We start from the raw sequence: 9,132 nt of genomic DNA, 5'->3' as shown, positions 1-9,132 counted from the left end.
TTGGCCTCTGACACAATCTTGATTGCTTGAAGGGCCATTCGATAATTTGAGCCCTGCATTGCTGGCAGCTGTACTACAATCTGATTATCACGGAAGAAGATTTTAGCTTGCAGTTTTGTTAACAAGTCCCGCCCCAAGAGGGCAACCAGGTATGCAGATGAAACTACAAAGGCATGTTCCAGTATGTTATTTCCAGTCTTCGTGAGGAGGGGCTTACACAGGGATCATAGAAAATGTGGCTCCAGTATCTACTAGGGCTTTACAGTCCTCGCCACCAACCCTTACTTTTACCTTGGGATTCTCCGGAGCATTTGTTCGTAGGGTGGTGGCCCTTCAGCTAGACTCCCCCCCACTGGAGGACCCTGCCAGCATTTGGCAGCCTTCAGGGTGAGTCTCTTTTCTCTTTTCTTTCAGCTCTGGACAATCTTTCTTCCAATGTCTCTTCTCTCGGCAATACGCACATTTATTGAGCCCCGGTTGGCCCTTTCCTTTTCTGCCCCCCCCCCCCTCTGGTCACTTCTGTGCTCTCAAGCTGCTGTTTATATCTCTGCCCATGGTGGCTGCCAGCATTGCCTTTTCCTTTTTCCAGGAATGGCACTTTTTTATGTGCTCTCATGTGCACCATAGCTCTAAAAACTTCATGATCTGGGGTCTGATAAGGCTAAAGCAGGCGGTGATATTAAGGCTTGCTTCAATTTAAGAAAAGCCTTTTTTATTTTAATTGTCCACTTCTAGTGGGTAATATTTTTGTTAAAGCTTCATACGGGGGCTTCACCCCTTTTTATGGCTACTATAGCCTCCCTCTTGTAACAGGCACACTTATCTTTTGGCTTGCCTGTTCTGCAAATCATGTTTCAAATTCTCTGTGCCATGCACCAGTTTTAACTCTTTGTTTTCTCTGCAAGTTAGGCTGTTTGCCATTGCTTCGACAGAGACTCGCTTGCTTAGATCTTCAACGACACATATTTGGGATAAGCTTTCTTTCTTTTTAAAGCCTTTTTGTCTGCTACTTTCTTCTGCCTTCTTTTATACCTTTTTCATATCATTAAAATCTAACACCATGACTGGAAAACATTTGTTTTGTATAGTAGGGCATGGTGGAGCAGATCTAACCATTATACTGCTCCTCTGACTGCATGGTCAGGGCCCATCAAAATTAAGGGAAGGGCGTTCTCATATGTGGAAAGAATTCCAAGCCACCATTTTTGCATCGGCAACTCCACACTGCATGAGTTTTGGCAGAGTGTCAGGTTTGCCTCTGAGCAAATGGAACGTCAGAACAGTTCAGATTTTGAGAAAGAGCTGGAACACATGGGGCAGGAACTTTCTTAGGCTTCAGAAACACAGCTGGGCTTAGAAGTATCACGGGAGAGTGGGGGACTCTCTCTCTCTCACCTCTTAAGTTAAGAGAATTTGCTGCCCCCTTTTTAAAGGGAAACTAACTTTCGTAGTTTCTCTTTGAACTTTTTGAAGGCTGTTTCCTTTGTAGTCTATGAATCTCTAGTAATTTGTATCTGTATGCTTCATTAGGGTAAATGAAATCAAAGCCTTGGAAATCATAGAATCATAGAATAGTAGGGTTGGAAGGGGCTTACAAGGCCATCGAGTCCAACCCCCTGCTCAGTGCAGGAATCCAAATCAGAGCATCCCTGACAGATGACTGTCCAGCCTCATCTTGAATGCCTCCAGTGTGGGAGAGCCCACCACCTCCCCAGGTAATGGGTTCCATTGTCGTATTGCTCTAACAGTCAGGACGTTTTTCCTGATGTTCAGCCGGAATCTGGCTTCCTGTCACTTGAGCCCATTATTCCGTGTCCTGCACTCTGGGATGATTGAGAAGAGATCCTGGCCTTCCTCTCTGTGACAACCTTTCAAGTCCTTGAAGAGCGCTATCATATCTCCCCTCAGGCTTCTCTTCTCAAGGCTAAACATGCCCAGTTCATTCAGTCAAATGCAGCTTTTTATCTGAGTGTTGAAATCACAAATCAAACTGTACACTGAACTGATCACAAACAAACACACAATCTACAACAATGGGAGTTTAAGGCTATGACGAGCCTCCCAGTACTTTTTACAGCAAGTCTTTAATTGTCCAAAGTTCCAGTCCATGTGCAGAGTGCCTCTCAAAAGTCTGAACAATGATAGATCTAAACAAAGAAGGCTTTGGGCCATAAAGAAGGGATGTTATTAACAAAAGCTCTCTGTGTCTTCATCACTTCAAATGGGGAAGGTGTAACCTTACACCTCTTATAGATTCCTCCACAGATAAGAACAGAGCAGTGCTGCTCAGCTTTCCAGCTGTGATGCTTTTCTTGTTTGTTTGTTTTTTGCAAATCTCACTCTTTTGTCAGGTCCTCACAGACACCTTCCAGCCTCTCTGCTTGCTAAGGCTAAACCAGCCGCAGCGAGGGGGTTAGGTAACTCCCCCTTGGCTCTGCTCTGAGCAGGCTGACAGAGATAAGCTTACACAGACCCTGATATTTGAAGAACTTGCTCTGTCTTTGTTTCTTGATTTTGCCACAGTCTTTAAGACTTCAAACAAATCTCTTTTTTCAGAAGTTGCAACTTTTTGAACTGCTTTTGCTTCTTCTAACAAATTTGGATACGGTGGCAGACAAACTGTCTCTGGAGGGCCCCCTCCCTCCCCCAACAACCTCTCCTCCCAACCTAACAGACCGAATAAAACCAGGGGGAGCTCAGGGCACCTTGGGCAGGATCTCCCAGTCTTCAAGCTCCTTCCGTGGGGCTTGAATAGGGGAGAACAGGGGCTTTGGGCTTCACCTCGGAGCATACCATCATGACTTTACAATATTGAACTTTATATTCAACCTTTTCTCGCCTTCAGTGGATTTTGGTCAGCACTTATCCAAATGCTGATAACCTCACTTTCCCTGAGGCAAAACTATCTCACACTTGATTCAGACAGCACCCGGGGTCTTTTGCCCCTGCGGTCTTTTGCCAGTAACACATTTACACATTTATACTTCTGTAACTAAGGGGGATTCTTTTTGCACCAATTCAACCAACAATCAATATAGGGGAATTGATCCCATTGCCCATTATTCACCACATTTTTATATACAGCATTTACAAGATTTACATTGAAGGATCCTATGTCTGGCCATCTAATTCCAAATGCTGGCCAGTCTAGTTGGCAAAAGAAGGTCAATTTACCCTTGGCCATCTTAACTCTAAAATCTCTTTTGAACTTCCTAAAGTTCCTGAGCATGCATTCCAGTGGGGTTGCGGAGTTTTCTTAATGGGAGCTACCCGACCCCATTGTGCCTACCTCTGTTCAAAACCATACATGGAGCCTGACAAACCTCAGACGCTCCGAAGGCAACTCAAACAGAAAGACACAAGGGAAATCAAATACTTACGCCGCCCAGCACCCTGGCACCGTCCCTTTGGACCCATTCAGCCTGGTTGACTCAGTCAATGGAGTCCACGCCTTTAACCTCCCGGGTGTCTCGACCCCCATTCTCTGGTGCTGTGGCAGACCTCAAAGGCGGTCCGGCGCACCCAACGGGCACCTTCGCTGGTCTTGTCGTTCAACCCCGGGTGGTCCAAGGGGATTCCTGACTGATGGCCAGATTTTTGCACAAAATGCTAGTTTCGCCTCCTGGAGCCTAGTCCAATTTGCCCCAAAGAGGAGAGTCAACTTCAGGCTGGGTCCAACTCCATTTTATTGTTTGCAAACAGTTCGACAGAGGAGCTCCCGCTCAAAAGCAGAGTCGACCCTGGGCAACCCCCGCGCTAGGGTTTTATCACTTAGCTTCCATTCCTCAGCCAGCGTGTTACTTTTGATTGGTTGCCAGCGGTTTGCCTAGCAACCTTATCTTAGGGTTACTGTCTGCTCATTCCAGGCATGCGCAGCTCTTACAAAACTACGTGCTGCTTAAGACACATGCAATGGCTTTTAGGTTACATTTTTACTATATGTGTGACACTCTCGTTTGAATAAATGTTTGAAAAAAATAATACTGTGATTGGCTTAGAATTAGAAACAATGCAGTTTTGAAGGAGAATAAACATGTTATTCTTTCTTCTGGTATTTGGGGAAGTGTGAATTTCATAGGTAGGAAGGTGGTCAGTTATTTGAAGTGGCTTTTTCTGTCTTCCTCTAATATAACAGAAAGTAAATTGAACATATACGGTTGAATCCAAACTTAGGGCATGCTTAGAGTAGACCCACTGAAATCAATAGGGCTTACATTGGCCATGACTAACTAAAGCCCAATTGTTTTCAATGGGTGTACGCTAAGCATGACTAAGCCTGGATCCACCCAAAGAAAGTGCATGATAACTGTCCACACCAGGAGAACAGCAATATCTGTGTCAGGAATCAGACCTACAGATCACTGCAGCACCCCTATAAATACTAGTACTCCCACATTTCAAGCCTGTACTGGCAGCATTACATGGCAGCGGGGGTGGGGGGAGTGAATACTCTAGGGCAAGAAGCTGGGGGGGGTTGAAGAATTTTCTCACTGGAGTGGGGGTTCCATTTACCATTTAATTGCAGGAGTTGGCCAAGGGATCTTCTTTCTGTTGTTGTTGTTTATTCTAAATCGGCCCCATGCGCTATGCATCAAGAGGCTCTTAGCACAGAGGTTTTCAGCCAGCAATGCTTCCTGCAGTGCCCAGGAGACCATGCGACATCATCACACAGTCTCCTGAGCATTCAGGTACTGGTGGCCAGTTGAAAACCTCTGTGCTAAGATCCCTGAGCGTTGCTGAAAGCAAGAGTGGGGCAATTTTTTTAATAATTTTTTTATAATTAATAATAATTAATAATTTATTTTTATGCTTTTAGGAAATAATAATGTTTTATATTTTTAGGAAATAATAATTTATTTTTATGTTTTTAGGAAAACTCCCCACGTCCAAAAGAGTGGGGCTATTTATTTATTTTTATATAATTTATTTTTATGTTTTTAGGAAAAACCCCCACATCCAAAACTCTACCCCACCAATTAAAATGGGCCCTTACTAATTAATCAACTCAAAAGTGAGTTGATGAGTCTTTTAATTAAAACTGTAACAGCTTGCAGCCATACATGGAGTAACATTTTCTGTCCAGCTGTGCATTTACTTTGGTATCTATCGTTTAATATTTCCCCTCCTCCTTTTCTTCCTTTTACAATCCTGTGTCCCATTTCCTTTGTTTCCTGTTAATTTTGCAACAACGTGGAAATCTAATCATGGAAGATCTAATCAAACTTCGGAGAATTGGCAAGGGAGGAAGGAAGGGATTGAGGAAAGATGGAGGATGGGATTACATTCATTTTATCAACTCCGCACAGCCAGAGCTGTTCCGATGAAGATAAATGAAGAACTCCATCTTCTCTCTTTGTAGACTTATTTAACCAACAGACTGTCTGCTGCACGATTTGTGATGGGTTTACACAGTGAAAACTAAGTGAGATATATCTTGGCTGCCAAATCCCAGTATTCCTATGGGTTTCAGATTTAGTACAATAGAACCACTTTCATTATCTTTGTGTTAGAGATAATGGATAATAAACCATCCTACAGTACCCTAAGGAGATCCTCATAGATCCCAGAAACACTCCTGCTATACAGGATATGGTTTAAACCTTTCACCTCTCCTTTTTTTTTTCTCTTTCTGAAAGTGCTTTGGAAGCGAAAATGGTGTAAGGTTTCTAAAAGCAGTAATTAAGCTTCACTTCGCTTTTGTCACAATAAATCTTTGGAATGTAGGGTGGGTGTGTAAAGCATAGCTGTAGCCAGGAAGATACTAAGTGGGTTCAAATACCCCCCGCTTATGTGTTCAATAAATGTGTGATGGGACAGCTGGATTGTAAATGCTGGCCATGCCTCACACTGGCCACTTGTATGGCCTCAGAGAAGGAGCCCTTTACACTGACACAGAATGTGCAGACAGCAGGGCACATGGCCAGCAGATGTGCCAGAGTGCGGGGTGTGGGGTGTGGCCAGAGGTTGAAATTCCATTCCCTGTTTTTGTGATCCTGGACATGTGACAGGGCTATTTGAACCTCCCTTGTTCTATAAAAAAAAGTATGTGAGAGAGAAATGTTATAAGATGCTGTCTTTCAGAGAGAGAGTTTATTTAAACACACACACACATATATATATATATATGTGTGTGTGTGTGTGTGTGTGTATGTATATGTATACACACACACACACACACAGTATATCTCATACCACTTTTCAGCCCCCAAGGCAGTTTATGAAACATCAGTTGAAACATACAATACAATAAATAGAAGAGGCTTTGAAAAACAAACACACAAGCAAGAGCCAGCAGCGAAAATCACAGGAAACCACAAAAGGGAGAAAAACCAACCATCCCACAAACATGGGGAAACCAAAAGATCCTAATGCTGCACTGCCATTTGTGTTGCTAGCCTGGCCACCATTTTGCAGCCTGCACAATATCCCAGACCTACAAGTGTGTGGTGGGTGGTTGGTGGGTGGGAGGGGGGATGAAATGGCCACTGCAAATATTCATGATAATATTCAGGGGAAATTCTGCAAAGTGACCTTTTTCTGGGTTAGAGTTGCTTGCTATCATATCTCCCCTCAGTCTTCTCAGGAAAGTGTTTTGTGAGAAATTTCCTCTCAGCTCTAATTAGATCTACTGCATGGGTATCCATGGCTATCTGAGACATGTATGCAGAAAGGCAGAAATATCCACAGAAACAGGAGGGAGAGGTTTAGTCCCTAAGTAAGCTCCAGCTTATGTAACTAGAATTTCTCATGAAACGGACGTGGTTGTGATTTCTTTTCCCAGAACCTCAGTTTTCCAATGGTTTGTCACATCCTAACATACCTTCCTTGACATCTATCTGTCTATCTCTCTACATTAATTATTGAGTCTAGAATGAATAATAATCATTCATTTATTCATTCATCGAAGGAGATGCATTTCTCCCCTGCCAGTGTAAGCGCAATCCTCAACATAGCTTACATCAGGTTAAAAACAGGCTGCATTACCATAAAGAAGTGCAATGTAAAAAAAAAAAAAGCAAAGCCAAAACCAAACAGGAGGTAGATGAGAGTTTAAAAGAGTTTAAAAAGCAATGTGTATCCTCAGGTTCTAGCACTGTGTTATTGGAGAGGGAGAAAAACTTTATATCTATGTACTCCATTTCAAGTATAATTTATGCATTTCTATTATGTCTGTCCATTCCCCCTCCACTTTTTTTTTTTTTTAAAAAAAACCCTAAAATGTCTCAAAGATTGTAACCTTTGCTCATAGGTAGGGATAGCGCAAGTGCCCGATTCATTCCAGGAATCCGGTGGAACCGCCCCTGCCAGCACCACCGAGCACTGCTCACCAAGCCCCTGCCCCCACGCGCTCCCTGTCTGCATGCGGCGAAAGGCCTGCGCTCACCCCAGCGGCCTCGTCAAGCTTCAAGGTTGTCATTTTTGAGACATAAAATGGCTATCGCAAAAATGTGCATATTTTTCTCCCTCCCTTTCTCACAGTACTAGAACCTGGGGTGATCCCATGAAGCTGGGAGATTCAGGAGAGATAAAAAGAAGCACTTCTTCACACAGCACGTAGTTAAACTATGGAATTCGCTACTACAGGATGTAGTGCTGGCCACCAATTTGGATGGCTTTAAAAGTGGGTTGGACAAATTCCTGGTTGAAAAGGCTATGAATGGCTACTAGTCTCGATGGCTATGTGCTACCTCCACTATCAGAGGCAGTGAGCCTTTGTACACCAGCTGCTGGGGAACATGGGTGGGAGGGTGCTGTTGCGCTCATGCCCTGCTTGTGGGTTCCCACCCAGTTGACAGCTGGCTGGCCACTGTGTGAACAGAATGCTGGACTAGATGACCCCTTGGTCTTATCCAGCATGGCTCTTCTTATGTTCTCATGAGGTGGACTGGTAAATCGCTACAAGCCAAGAAGTGTTTGCTTCCTTCTCTTGATTTTGGCTGTTGAGAATAGTAAGGATCCAGATGTCTGACAGAAAGCCTTTGTAAGCCACACCTTTAAGAGGTTCAACAATACAGAGATGCCTACAGTACAAACTGCATGCAAGTGTAAGTCAGTCTCTCATTACAAAAAAAGGCTCAGAGGAGGGGATGGGAAATTAATCCAAATGGAGATGTTGATTTGGAATGCCTACAAAACTGTGTGCTTCTCTGCACACTGGAAGGACATTAAATGCAATATGCCAGTTCAGGCGCATATATGCCCACCATAAAGTAACAATGTTCAGTCTTTTCTGGCTTGCATACCTCAACTCTGGTGATGGTCTTAGAAAAATGACCTCTTTTGCCATCAACAGGCCAAAGACCTAGAAAACTGGGAAGTATAAAGAACAAACCTGGTGCTGATTCAAATGTTCAAGAGAGCACATGGCTCAGTCCTCTATTGGAACTGTACTGCCTTGTGGGGGAAGGCTTGTTTGAAAGCAGCATATTAAAAACTTCCCTGCACATTAAAAGCTTACTAATACTTACAATTCATACAATATTTTAGTATTCAAACATGTCAGGTATGTGATCTCTGTAATCCTTACAACAAACCTCCAGGGCTGATCTGTCTAATTATCTCTGTATTATAGAGGAAGGAGTCTGAGGAATTTGAATGGTGACTTGCCTGAGGCTACCTAGTGGGTCTGTGGCAGAGACCAGATTTAGAAGTGAGGACCAGCTGCTTCTCAGCACAATCACTTAGCCACTACACCAGCTTACAGGTAAGAAGCAAAGTGGAGCTCTCTATATTTAGGACAGTCTTATGCCCAGGTACTTTAAAACAAGAGATCCTTCTGCTGTCAATTTTGAAGAACTACAATCCTGTCCCAGTGAATGTTTCTCAGCATTTGTCTATTTGCTGTATGTTGTCTCATATCCTTTTATTGTTTGAATTTTATATGTAAGCTGTTGCCCTGTATGAAGGACTGAGGCCTACAGAGGCAAGGAAAAGTATAGGCCTAGAGGCCTGGAGTGTTTTGTTGGGAGGGGGTATCCCTGAGAGGAGTAGTTTCATTTCCCCAGTTAAGTTTCTGCTTAAGTTCACCAGTTAAGTTTCATTTCTTCAGGTATGAAACAGTACTTTTGTTTTTGGGGGAGGGGGGTATATAAAGAGAGTGAGAGAGCAGTAAGAGCAGAGTCAGGGAGACCA

The 9,132-nt window shown here is 43.5% G+C and overlaps 1 protein-coding gene across 2 annotated transcripts in view; it reads left to right on the top strand.

The window, feature by feature from the left end:
* The first annotated feature begins 215 nt into the window (after positions 1-215).
* The window catches only part of LOC146346580 (zinc finger BED domain-containing protein 4-like), a 56,597-nt gene continuing 47,680 nt past the window's right edge, over positions 216-9,132 (top strand). For both annotated transcript variants that reach the window (XM_084848729.1, XM_084848728.1), the window contains exons 1-2: positions 216-387; positions 8,573-8,704. The gene's annotated coding sequence lies outside the window, so the exon portion shown is untranslated. The remainder of the gene's footprint in view (positions 388-8,572; positions 8,705-9,132) is intronic.

This window comes from Heloderma suspectum, chromosome 4 (assembly GCF_057233095.1).
Source record: "Heloderma suspectum isolate Gila_16-S chromosome 4, 16-S_ref, whole genome shotgun sequence".
NCBI classification, from domain to species: Eukaryota; Metazoa; Chordata; class Lepidosauria; order Squamata; family Helodermatidae; genus Heloderma; species Heloderma suspectum.
The sequence above is the reverse complement of the archived record's forward strand: the minus strand, read 5'-3'. Positions and strand labels throughout refer to the sequence as shown.